This window comes from Camellia sinensis, chromosome 2 (assembly GCF_055761805.1).
Source record: "Camellia sinensis isolate YWXY chromosome 2, ASM5576180v1, whole genome shotgun sequence".
Lineage (NCBI taxonomy): Eukaryota > Viridiplantae > Streptophyta > Magnoliopsida > Ericales > Theaceae > Camellia > Camellia sinensis.
In genome coordinates, this window is record NC_138962.1 from 141573462 (window position 1) to 141586835 (window position 13374).

Sequence of the window (13374 nt, forward strand, 5' to 3'; positions counted from 1 at the left end):
CATAATGCATTTTATTGATGGAAACTAGATGATTATCTTGAAAATTGCTTTCAATTTCAGGTTCATCTTTTTTAGTGTTTCACTCTGGTATTGTTATACCTTTATCTTTATTTTGCTGGTTAAGCTGAGTTCCGGCCTACATCCAAAGGCGCTTTAGATGTTCTTATCTTAAGTTCTGGAAGTGTTACAGCCTTGCTTTTATCAAGGTATATAATAGCAGATATGTCTTTCCTCTCAAGTTCATTTGAAAGCTTTGGCCTTGATAGTAATTCAGCACGTCGTGACTTCACTAGAGCAACATAAGGGCTGCTAACTATTTTAGGCTCAGATAGTCTTTGGATTCATGGGAACCTTTGGATCTGGAGTGACATCACTGTTCTCTTTCCTTGGCTCTGGTAATGATGAAACTGATCTAGTCAACCTATTCCCTGGAAAGTGGCTTCCATTACTTGATTTGTTACTTTTAGAGGCTTTATGAGATTCACTGGATCCAGTTGAAGCAATTCTTATCTTAGATCTCTGTAGAGGAGATGATGATCCCGGCTCTGAATCACTGAACTTTATTCCTTTGACAGAGCTTAGCGCAAGTTTTGTTGGCAATTGTTTTCGGGGTTTTCTGTGAGGATGCCAACTGAGCAGTGGAACTGCCTTTTGCTGCAATTCCCTTTTCCCTCTCCATATTCAAAGCTTCCAGTCGCTTGCGATATTTCTCTTCCGGTAAAAAAAACAACTTGAAGATATAAGAAGTCCATTGGAATGCCAAACATGCTAAGCTGCCAAAACAAAAATTGCACTGTAACTATAAGAACATGAAGCTAAAGCTAAAGGGCAGCCCAGTGAATGGGGCACCTGCCACTGTGGGGTTTGCAAAGGGTTAATGGGGAGGTTGTTTCTCTTTTTCAAACCCATAATGTGATATCGCAAGTATCATAAGGAGTTTTGCTACTAATCTTCTCACTGTGTTGTAGAGTGTTGAAGTGTAATAAGCAATGTACCTTCTCTTTCTTCATTTTCTGGAGATCAGCTTTGAAAGCTCTTAGTTTTTCAGCACGAGCTCGAGCATCATTCAAAAGACTCTTTTTTGAAGTTTTTCCCTTTTCTTATTGGTCCCACAGTCTTCTTATCTAAAGCATCTGGAGCGACTTTTGACTTCTGATCCTTGTCTGACTTCTTGGACCCTTGCTTGATATCTACTACAACTTTCTTATTTCTGTTATCCAATGAAGCAGCATCTTCAACATGAGCCTGCATTTCATAGTCCAAAGCAGGGTTGTATCCATGACCTCGTTTTCTTTTTGAGGGCAACGAGTTCTTGTGCATCCTATCTGGAGCACTGACCTGAAAATCTCCAACTTCCTTCTCATTTTCAGAGTCAGAAACTGATTGGGATTCATTGCCTGAAGAATTCTTCCCTCTTGAAGTGATGTAATTGACGTTCTGAATAACAACCATGCCTGATTTCTTTTTACCTGATCTTCCGACCTTCTTTTGTGGTCCCCAGCTTTGTGAAGCTTCGCTCTCCAACTCCGAATCACCATGTGACCTTGTTTTGGTGGCATCCATCTCCCATGCTTCTGATTCAACATTGTTGTCTTTACTATCCATGGTGTGTTTTTTCTGTCCTGCTCCATAACCAACATTGAATCGAAAATCCTTCACTGGTGGATAAGGTGGCTGATAAAATGGACCATTTCCTAGATAACTCTCATAGTAGGGCATTCCTTGCACAGGATATGGTTAGAAGACTGGCAGCGCACCAGATGGGGATTGTACAGGCCAGGGAGGAAACATAGGACACGGAAACGGACCTTGAAAATATACTTGTTGGCCTACAGGAACTTGGTGATCCATGGGACACGTTTCTTCTGCTCACAAGTGTATACAGTTAACCAGAAAAAAGCAAGTGAAAATTATTTTCAAATTTCAAAATGCAAAAAGTGAATGAAGAAAATAAAGACCTCATATAAAAGAAGAAGAAGAAGAAGAAGAAGAAGAAAAAACGAAAAAGTATTGGAGTTATCTTTGGCCCTTGATATTTGTCATTCTAGGAGATAAATCAATTAAAAAGGTTTTGTGTCCTTTTAAGACGTCCAAGTATTAATTTTTTTAATATCAGCATTGATAGTTATATTTGCCGTTTGTAAATGCTTTTTTTTTTTTTTTGGGTGAATTTTTTTGTAAATGTTTAATTTTAATTTTAAAGCATTTCCTTCCATCTTATGATCCTGGATAGTTATTGGTTTTTCTTCAGTTGTATTCTGAATTCTTTTATAAACTTCTTTCATACTGTAATGTTTAGGAGGAAGACCGATTTCTTCCTTCTTCTGTTGTTGATAATAGAGTTCTAGATATTTTAATTTCATTTCTGAATTAGTTATCTGGTCAGCAATGTTTCACATATTTTGCTCACTTTTTGTAAGGACATTGATACTAGGGCTACTAATATCAAGTCCATTCATTTCAACTATTGTTTTCCTATAGTTAGCTTCTTCTGAAATTTGATTAATATTATGTTTGCAGAAACAAATTTCTGGAGAGGAGTCAGATTCTGCGTCAGAGTTGGAAGAATATAATGCAGCAAGTTCATTATCTAAACTTCAGCTTATGCTAGAATCTTCAGAAAGCATTTGAAGGATTTGTAGCTGAATTTCATCATCCAAAGCTAGTTCATTTAATTTTTGTTGAATTTTAGCTTTGCAAAAATTAGCATAATTTCCTGTTTGGCCACATTTAAAACATTTAACTGTGGACTTATCTTTCTTTTTGTAAGAAGTTTTATGTTTGCCTTTAGATTTAGGAGGCTGTGGTTGCTGGAGAATTTGTTCAGATGGTTTGTATTTTCTGGATTTTTTGGAATAAAACTTTGAAGATTTTCCATATTTATGTTTTTTATTTTTATGTTTGGATAGATACTAGATTTTAGTGTCATAGGCAAATCGTTCACAAAATTCACCTAATTCATTATGACTTTGTTTTTTCACTTGATTCTGTAATTTAAGATCATTACATAAAGCAAGACCTTTTTCTGTGACCAATCTTATGAGTTGGCCATAGGTATATTCTGAATACGGAATAGACATTTTGCTATGTTTATCCCGTAATTTTTTTTCTTATTCTCTCAGCAAAAAGAGTTGGAAGGCCATCGATAAATTTGGCTTTCCAATGATCACAATTAGCGTCTGAACGTCTAACAACCCTCATCATGAAGACATCTTTATACCATCGAAAATGGGATAAAGAAGGGCATCTAAGATTCTGTAAAAGTTCTCTACTTCTATCTTCAATACCATCAGTAGAGGCACCAACAAAGTGATGTAAAATGGTATTGATAAGAGTGTAAACTGCATCTTGTTCTGTTTGAACATTTCTTGTAATGGGTTCTGTAACCCTTTTATATGCACTTAAAATTTCAATCTGTTGGGTTTCAGTGATGATATTATCCCACCATCCTTTAAGGATTCTTGTAAAACCGTTGACCAAAAATCTGGCGATTTCATGGCCATCGTTATCATTCTGTTTGCAAATTGTTGAATACATAATCATTTGATGCAACAATTCAAATATCTGGTATTCAGAAAAACTATCTATATTCCATTCATAAATGGTCTTTCCATGATAAGATTTTTGTGTCTGGAGGAAATCTTCTTCATAAAGATTATGCATTAGAGTAGGTTTGGGATAATAATACCTACTGGGTGTTGTTTTACTGGAGTTCCCATAATGCATTTTATTGATGGAAACTGGATGATTATCTTGAAAATTGCTTTCAATTTCAGGTTCATCTTTTTTAGTGTTTCACTCTGGTATTGTTATACCTTTATCTTTATTTTGCTGGTTAAGCTGAGTTCCGGCCTACATCCAAAGGCGCTTTAGATGTTCTTATCTTAAGTTCTGGAAGTGTTACAGCCTTGCTTTTATCAAGGTATATAATAGCAGATATGTCTTTCCTCTCAAGTTCATTTGAAAGCTTTGGCCTTGATAGTAATTCAGCACGTCGTGACTTCACTAGAGCAACATAAGGGCTGCTAACTATTTTAGGCTCAGATAGTCTTTGGATTCATGGGAACCTTTGGATCTGGAGTGACATCACTGTTCTCTTTCCTTGGCTCTGGTAATGATGAAACTGATCTAGTCAACCTATTCCCTGGAAAGTGGCTTCCATTACTTGATTTGTTACTTTTAGAGGCTTTATGAGATTCACTGGATCCAGTTGAAGCAATTCTTATCTTAGATCTCTGTAGAGGAGATGATGATCCCGGCTCTGAATCACTGAACTTTATTCCTTTGACAGAGCTTAGCGTAAGTTTTGTTGGCAATTGTTTTCGGGGTTTTCTGTGAGGATGCCAACTGAGCAGTGGAACTGCCTTTTGTTGCAATTCTCTTTTCCCTCTCCATCTTCAAAGCTTCCAGTCGCTTGCGATATTTCTCTTCCGGTAAAAAAAACAACTTGAAGATATAAGAGGTCCATTGGAATGCCAAACATGCTAAGCTGCCAAAAGAAAAATTGCACTGTAACTATAAGAACATGAAGCTAAAGCTAAAGGGCAGCCCAGTGAATGGGGCACCTGCCACTGTGGGGTTTGCAAAGGGTTAATGGGGAGGCTGTTTCTCTTTTTCAAACCCATAATGTGATATCGCAAGTATCATAAGGAGTTTTGCTACTAATCTTCTTACTGTGTTGTAGAGTGTTGAAGTGTAATAAGCAATGTACCTTCTCTTTCTTCATTTTCTGGAGATCAGCTTTGAAAGCTCTTAGTTTTTCAGCACGAGCTCGTGCATCATTCAAAGGACTCTTTTTTGAAGTTTTTCCCTTTTCTTATTGGTCCCACAGTCTTCTTATCTAAAGCATCTGGAGCGACTTTTGACTTCTGATCCTTGTCTGACTTCTTGGACCCTTGCTTGATATCTACTACAACTTTCTTATTTCTGTTATCCAATGAAGCAGCATCTTCAACATGAGCCTGCATTTCATAGTCCAAAGCAGGGTTGTATCCATGACCTCGTTTTCTTTTTTAGGACAACGAGTTCTTGTGCATCCTATCTGGAGCACTGACCTGAAAATCTCCAGCTTCCTTCTCATTTTCAGAGTCAGAAACTGATTGGGATTCATTGCCTGAAGAATTCTTCCCTCTTGAAGTGATGTAATTGATGTTCTGAATAACAACCATGCCTGATTTCTTTTTACCTGATCTTCCGACCTTCTTTTGTGGTCCCCAGCTTTGTGAAGCTTCGCTCTCCAACTCCGAATCACCATGTGGCCTTGTTTTGGTGGCATCCATCTCCCATGCTTCTGATTCAACATTGTTGACTTTACTATCCATGGTGTGTTTTTTCTGTCCTGCTCCATAACCAACATTGAATCGAAAATCCTTCACTGGTGGATAAGGTGGCTGATAAAATGGACCATTTCCTAGATAACTCTGATAGTAGGGCATTCCTTGCACAGGATATGGTTAGAAGACTGGCAGCGCACCAGATGGGGATTGTACTGGCCAGGGAGGAAACATAGGACACGAAAACGGACCTTGAAAATATACTTGTTGGCCTACTGGAACTTGGTGATCCACGGGACACGTTTCTTCTGCGCACAAGTATATACAGTTAACCAGAAAAAAGCAAGTGAAAATTATTTTAAAATTTCAAAATGCAAAAAGTGAAAGAAGAAAATAAAGTCCTCATAGAAAAGAAGAAGAAGAAGAAGAAAGAAAGAAAGAAAAAGTATTGGAGTTATCTTTGGCCCTTGACATTTATCATTCTAGGAGATAAATCAATTAAAAAGGTTTTGTGCCCTTTTAACACGTCCAAGTATTAATTTTTTTAATATCAGCATTGATAGTTATATTTGTTTTTTGTAAATCCCTTTTTTTTTTTTGGTGAATTTTTTTGTAAATGCTTAATTTTACTTTTAAAGCATTTCCTTCCATCTTAAGATCCTGGTTAGTTATTGGTTTTTCTTCAGTTGTATTCTGAATTCTTTTATAAACTTCTTTCATATTGTAATGTTTAGGAGGAAGACCGATTTCTTCCTTCTTCTGTTGTTGATAATAGAGTTCTAGATATTTTAATTTCATTTCTGGATTAGTTATCTGGTCAGCAATGTTTCACATATTTTGCTCACTTTTTGTAAGGACATTGATACTAGGGCTCCTAATATCAAGTCCATTCATTTCAATTATTGTTTTCCTATAGTTAGCTTCTTCTGAAATTTGATTAATATTATGTTTGCAGAAACAAATTTCAGGAGAGGAGTCAGATTCTGAGTCAGAGTTGGAAGAATATAATGCAGCAAGTTCATTATCTGAACTTCAGCTTATGCTGGAATCTTCAGAAAGCATTTGAAGGATTTGTAGCTGAATTTCATCGTCCAAAGCTAGTTCATTTAATTTTTGTTTAATTTTAGCTTTGCAACAATTAGCATAATGTCCTGTTTGGCCACATTTAAAACATTTGACTGTGAACTTATCTTTCTTTTTGTAAGAAGTTTTATGTTTGCCTTTAGATTTAGGAGGCTGTGGTTGCTGGACAATTTGTTTAGATGGTTTTTATTTTCAGGATTTTTTGGAACAAAACTTTGAAGATTTTCCATATTTATGTTTTTTATTTTTACGTTTGGATAGATACTAGATTTTAGTGTCATAGGCAAATTGTTCACAAAATTCACCTAATTCATTATGACTTTGTTTTTTCACTTGATTCTGTAATTTAAGATCATTACATAAAGCAAGACCTTTTTCTGTGACCAATCTTATGAGTTGGCCATAGGTATATTCTGAATAGGGAATATACAATTATCTATGTTTATCCCGTAATTTTTTTTCTAACTCTCTCAACAAAGAGAGTTGGAAGGCCATCGATAAATTTGGCTTTCCAATGATCACAATTAGCGTCTGAACATCTAATAACCCTCATCATGAAGACATCTTTATAGCATCGAAAATGGGATAAAGAAGGCCATCTAAGATTCTGTAAAAGTTCTCTACTTCTATCTTCAATACCATCAGTAGAGGCACCAATGAAGTGATGTAAAATGGTATTGATAAGAGTGTAAACTACATCTTGTTCTGTTTGAACATTTCTTGAAATGGGTTCTGTACCCTGGTATTTGCACCTTTTCTGTGACCAATCTTATGAGTTGGCCATAGGTATATTTTGAATAGGGAATATACATTTTGCTATGTTTATCCCGTAATTTTTTTTCTAATTATCTCAGCAAAGAGAGTTGGAAGGCCATCGATAAATTTGGCTTTCCAATGATCACAATTAGCGTCTGAACGTCTAACAACCCTCATCATGATGACATCTTTATACCATCGAGAATGGGATAAAGAAGGGCATCTAAGATTCTGTAAAAGTTCTCTACTTCTATCTTCAATACCATCAGTAGAGGCACCAGCGAAGTGATGTAAAATGGTATTAATAAGAGTGTAAACTGCATCTTGTTCTGTTTGAACATTTCTTGTAATGGGTTCTGTAACCCTTTTATATGCACTTAAAATTTCAATCTGTTGGGTTTCAGTGATGATATTATCCCACCATCCTTTAAGGATTCTTGTAAAACCGTTGACCAAAAATCTGGCGATTTCATGGCCATTGTTATCATTCTGTTTGCAAATTGTTGAATACATAATCATTTGATGCAACAATTCAAATATCTAGTATTCAAAAAGACTCTCTATATTCCATTCATAAATGGTTTTTCCATGATAAGATTTTTGTGTCTGGAGGAAATCTTCTTCATAAAGAATATGCATTAGAGTAGGTTTGGGATAATAATACCTACAGGGTGTTGTTTTACTGGAGTTCCCATAATACATTTTATTGATGGAAACTGGATGCTTATCTTGAAAATTGCTTTCAATTTCAGGTTCATCATTTTTAGTGTTTGATTCTGGTATTGTTGTACCTTTATTTTATTTTCCTGGTTAAGTGAGTTCCGGCCTACATCCAAAGGCGCTTTAGATGTTCTGATCTTAAGTTCAGGAAGTGTTGCAGCCCTGCTTTTATCAAGGTTTATAATAGCAGATATGTCTTTCCTCTCAAGTTCATTTGAAAGCTTTGGCTTTGATACTAATTCAGCACGTCGTGACTTCACTAGAGCAACATAAGGGCTGCTAACTATTTTAGGCTCAGATAGTCTTGCGATTCATGGGAACCTTTGGATCTGGAGTGACATCACTGTTCTCTTTCCTTGGCTCTAGTAATGATAAAACTGATCTAGTCGACCTATTCCTTGGAAAGTGGCTTCCATTACTTGATTTGTTGCTTTTAGAGGCTTTATGAGATTCACTAGATCCAGTTGAAGCAATTCTTATCTTAGATCTCTGTAGAGGAGATGATGATCCCGGCTCTGAATCACTGAACTTTATTCCTTTGACAGAGCTTAGCGCAAGTTTTGTTGGCAATTGTTTTCAGGGTTTTCTGTGAGGATGCCAACTGAGCAGTGGAACTGCCTTTTGCTGCAATTCTCTTTTCCCTCTCCATCTTCAAAGCTTCCAGTCGCTTGCGATCTTTCTCTTCCGGTAAAAAAAAACAACTTGAAGATATAACAAGTTCATTGGAATGCCAAACATGCTAAGCTGCCAAAAGAAAAATTGCACTATAACTATGTGAACATGAAGCTAAAGCTAAAGGGCAGCCCAGTGAATGGGGCACCTGCCACTGTGGGGTTTGCAAAGGGTTAATGGGGAGGCTGTTTCTCTTTTTCAAACCCATAATGTGATATCGCAAGGGTCATAAGGAGTTTTGCTACTAATCTTCTCACTGTGTTGTAGAGTGTTAAAGTGTAATAAGCAATGTACCTTCTCTTTCTTCATTTTCTGGAGATCAACTTTGAAAGCTCTTAGTTTTTCAGCACGAGCTCGTGCATCATCCAAAGGACTCTTTTTTGAAGTTTTTCCTTTTTCTTATTGGTCCCACAGTCTTCTTATCTAAAGCATCTGGAGCGACTTTTGACTTCTAATCCTTGTCTGACTTCTTGGACCCATGCTTGATATCTACTACAACTTTTTTATTTCTGTTATCCAATGAAGCAGCATCTTCAACATGAGCCTGCATTTCATAGTCCAAAGCAGGGTTGTATCCATGACCTCGTTTTCTTTTTGAGGACAACGAGTTCTTGTGCATCCTATCAGGAGCACTGACCTGAAAATCTCCAGCTTCCTTGTCAGTTTCAGAGTCAAAAACTGATTGGGATTCATTGCCTGAAGAATTCTTCCCTCTTGAAGTGATGTAATTGATGTTCTGAATAACAACCATGCCTGATTTCTTTTTACCTGATCTTCCGACCTTCTTTTGTGGTCCCCAGCTTTGTGAAGCTTCGCTCTCCAACTCCGAATCACCATGTGACCTTGTTTTGGTGGCATCCATCTCCCATGCTTCTGATTCAACATTGTTGTCTTTACTATCCATGGTGTGTTTTTTCTGTCCTGCTCCATAACCAACATTGAATCGAGAATCCTCCACTGGTGGATAAGGTGGCTGATAAAATGGGCCATTTCCTAGATAACTCTAATAGTAGGGCATTCCTTGCACAGGATATGGTTAGAAGACTGGCAGCGCACCAGATGGGGATTGTACAGGCCAGGGAGGAAACATAGGACACGGAAATGGACCTTGAAAATATACTTGTTGGCCTACTGGAACTTGGTGATCCATGGGACACGTTTCTTCTGCACACAAGTGTATACAATTAACCCGAAAAAAAAGCAAGTGAAAATTATTTTAAAATTTCAAAATGCAAAAAGTGAAAGAAGAAAATAAAGACCTCATAAAAAAGAAGAAGAAGAAGAAGAAGAAAGAAAGAAAGAAAAAGTATTGGAGTTATCTTTGGCCCTTGATATTTATCATTCTAGGAGAAAAATCAATTAATAAGGTTTTGTGCCCTTTTAACACGTCCAAGTATTAATTTTTTTAATATCAGCATTGATAGCTATATTTGCTCTTTGTAAATGCTTTTTTTTTTTGGTGAATTTTTTTGTAATTGCTTAATTTTACTTTTAAAGTATTTCCCTCCATGTTAAGATCCTGGATAGTTATTGGTTTGTCCTTAGTTGTATTCTGAATTCTTTTATAAACTTCTTTCATACTATAAAGTTTAGGAGGAAGACCGATTTCTTCCTTCTTCTGTTGTTGATAATAGAGTTCTAGATATTTTAATTTCATTTCTGGATTAGTTATCTGGTCAGCAATGTTTCAAATATTTTGCTCACTTTTTGTAAGGACATTGATACTAGGGCTACTAATATCAAGTCCATTCATTTCAACTATTGTTTTCCTATGGTTAGCTTCTTTTGAAATTTGATTAATATTATGTTTGCAGAAACAAATTTCTGGAGAGGAGTCAGATTCTGAGTCAGAGTTGGAAGAATATAATGCAGCAAGTTCATTATCTAAACATCAGCTTATGCTGCAATCTTCAGAAAGCATTTGAAGGATTTGTAGCTGAATTTCATCGTCCAAAGCTAGTTCATTTAATTTTTGTTGAATTTTAGCTTTGCAACAATTAGCATAATGTCCTGTTTGGCCACATTTAAAACATTTAACTGTGGACTTATCTTTCTTTTTGTAAGATGTTTTATGTTTGCCTTTAGATTTAGGAGGCTGTGGTTGCTGGACAATTTGTTTAGATGGTTTGTATTTTCTGGATTTTTGGGAATAAAACTTTGAAGATTTTCCATATTTATGTTTTTTATTTTTATGTTTGGATAGATACTAGATTTTAGTGTCATAGGCAAATTGTTCACAAAATTCACCTAATTCATTATGACTTTGTTTTTTCACTTGATTCTGTAATTTAAGATAATTACATAAAGCAAGACCTTTTTCTGTGACCAATCTTATGAGTTGGCCGTAGGTATATTCTGAATAGGGAATAGACATTTTGCTATGTTTATCCCGTAATTATTTTTCTAATTCTCTCAGCAAAGAGAGTTGGAAGGCCATCGATAAATTTGGCTTTCCAATGATCACAATTAGCGTCTGAACGTCTAACAACCCTCATCATGAAGACATCTTTATACCATCGAAAATGGGATAAAGAAGGGCATCTAAGATTCTGTAAAAGTTCTCTACTTCTATCCTCAATACCATCAGTAGAGGCACCAACGAAGTGATGTAAAATGGTATTGATAAGAGTGTAAACTGCATCTTGTTCTATTTGAACATTTCTTCTAATGGGTTCTGTAACCCTTTTATATGCACTTAAAATTTCTATCTTTTGGGTTTCAGTGATGATATTATCCCACCATCCTTTATGGATTCTTGTAAACCGTTGACCAAAAATCTGGAGATTTCATGGCCATAGTTATCATTCTGTTTGAAAATTGTTGAATACATAATCATTTGATGCGACAATTCAAATATCTGGTATTCAGAAAGACTATCTATATTCCATTCATAAATGGTTTTTCCATGATAAGATTTTTGTGTCTGGAGGAAATCTCCTTCATAAAGAATATGCATTAGAGTTGGTTTGGGATAATAATACCTACTGGGTGTTGTTTTACTGGAGTTCCCATAATACATTTTATTGATGGAAACTGGATGATTATCTTGAAAATTGCTTTCAATTTCAGGTTCATCTTTTTTAGTGTTTGACTCTGGTGTTGTTGTACCTTTATCTTTATTTTGCTGGTTAAGCTGAGTTCCAGCCTACATCCAAAGGCGCTTTAGATGTTCTGAACTTAAGTTCAGGAAGTGTTGCAGCCTTGCTCTAATCAAGGTTTATAATAACAGATATGTCTTTCCTCTCAAGTTCAATTGAAAGCTTTGGCTTTGATACTAATTCAGCACGTCGTGACTTCACTAGAGCAACATAAGGGCTGCTAACTATTTTAGGCTCAGATAGTCTTTGGATTCATGGGAACCTTTGGATCTGGAGTGACATCACTGTTCTCTTTCCTTGGCTCTAGTAATGATGAAACTGATCTAGTCGACCTATTCCTTGGAAAGTGGCTTCCATTACTTGATTTGTTGCTTTTAGAGGCTTTATGAGATTCACTAGATCCAGTTGAAGCAATTCTTATCTTAGATCTCTGTAGAGGAGATGATGATCCCGGCTCTGAATCACTGAACTTTATTCCTTTGACAGAGCTTAGCGCAAGTTTTGTTGGCAATTGTTTTCAGGGTTTTCTGTGAGGATGCCAACTGAGCAGTCGAACTGCCTTTTGCTGCAATTCTCTTTTCCCTCTCCATCTTCAAAGCTTCCAGTCGCTTGCGATCTTTCTCTTCCGGTAAAAAAAAACAACTTGAAGATATAACAAGTCCATTGGAATGCCAAACATGCTAAGCTGCCAAAAGAAAAATTGCACTATAACTAAAAGAACATGAAGCTAAAGCTAAAGGGCAGCCCAGTTAATGGGGCTCCTGCCACTGTGGGGTTTGCAAAGGGTTAGGGGAGGCTGTTTCTCTTTTTCAAACCCATATTGTGATATCGCAAGTATCATAAGGAGTTTTGCTACTAATCTTCTCACTGTGTTGTAGAGTGTTGAAGTGTAATAAGCAATGTACCTTCTCTTTCTTCATTTTTTGGAGATCAGCTTAGAAAGCTCTTAGTTTTTCAGCACGAGCTCGTGCATCATCCAAAGGACTCTTTTTTGAAGTTTTTCCCTTTTCTTATTGGTCCCACAGTCTTCTTATCTAAAGCATCTGGAGCGACTTTTGACTTCTGATCCTTGTCTAACTTCTTGGACCCTTGCTTGATATCTACTACAACTTTCTTATATCTGTTATCCAATGAAGCAGCATCTTCAACATGAGCCTGCATTTCATAGTCCAAAGCAGGGTTGTATCCATGACCTCGTTTTCTTTTTGAGGACAACGAGTTCTTGTACATCCTATCTGGAGCACTGACCTGAAAATCTCCAGCTTCCTTCTCAGTTTCAGAGTCGGAAACTGATTGGGATTCATTGCCTGAAGAATTCTTCCCTCTTGAAGTGATGTAATTGATGTTCTGAATAACAACCTTGCCTGATTTCTTTTTACCTGCTCTTCCGACCTTCTTTTGTGGTCCCCAACTTTGTGAAGCTTCGCTCTCCAACTCCGAATCACCATGTGACCTTGTTTTGGTGGCATCCATCTCCCATGCTTCTGATTCAACATTGTTGTCTTTACTATCCATGGTGTGTTTTTTCTGTCCTGCTCCATAACCAACATTGAATCGAGAATCCTCCACTGGTGGATAAGGTGGCTGATAAAATGGGCCATTTCCTAGATAACTCTAATAGTACGGCATTCCTTGCACAGGATATGGTTAGAAGACTGGCAGCGCACCAGATGGGGATTGTACAGGCCAGGGAGGAAACATAGGACACGGAAACGGACCTTGAAAATATACTTGTTGGCCTACTAGAACTTGGTGATCCATGGGACACGTTT

The 13374-nt window shown here is 36.7% G+C and overlaps 4 pseudogenes; all 4 read right to left on the reverse strand.

Annotated features, from left to right (window-relative positions):
• Window positions 1-119: 119 nt before the first annotated feature.
• On the reverse strand, window positions 120-3663 carry LOC145819104 (uncharacterized; annotated as a pseudogene).
• A 172-nt stretch (window positions 3664-3835) lies between these two features.
• Window positions 3836-5435, reverse strand: LOC145819105 (uncharacterized; annotated as a pseudogene).
• A 1743-nt stretch (window positions 5436-7178) lies between these two features.
• Window positions 7179-9654, reverse strand: LOC145819106 (uncharacterized; annotated as a pseudogene).
• Window positions 9655-10888: 1234 nt separating this feature from the next.
• Window positions 10889-13363, reverse strand: LOC145819107 (uncharacterized; annotated as a pseudogene).
• Window positions 13364-13374: the final 11 nt, after the last annotated feature.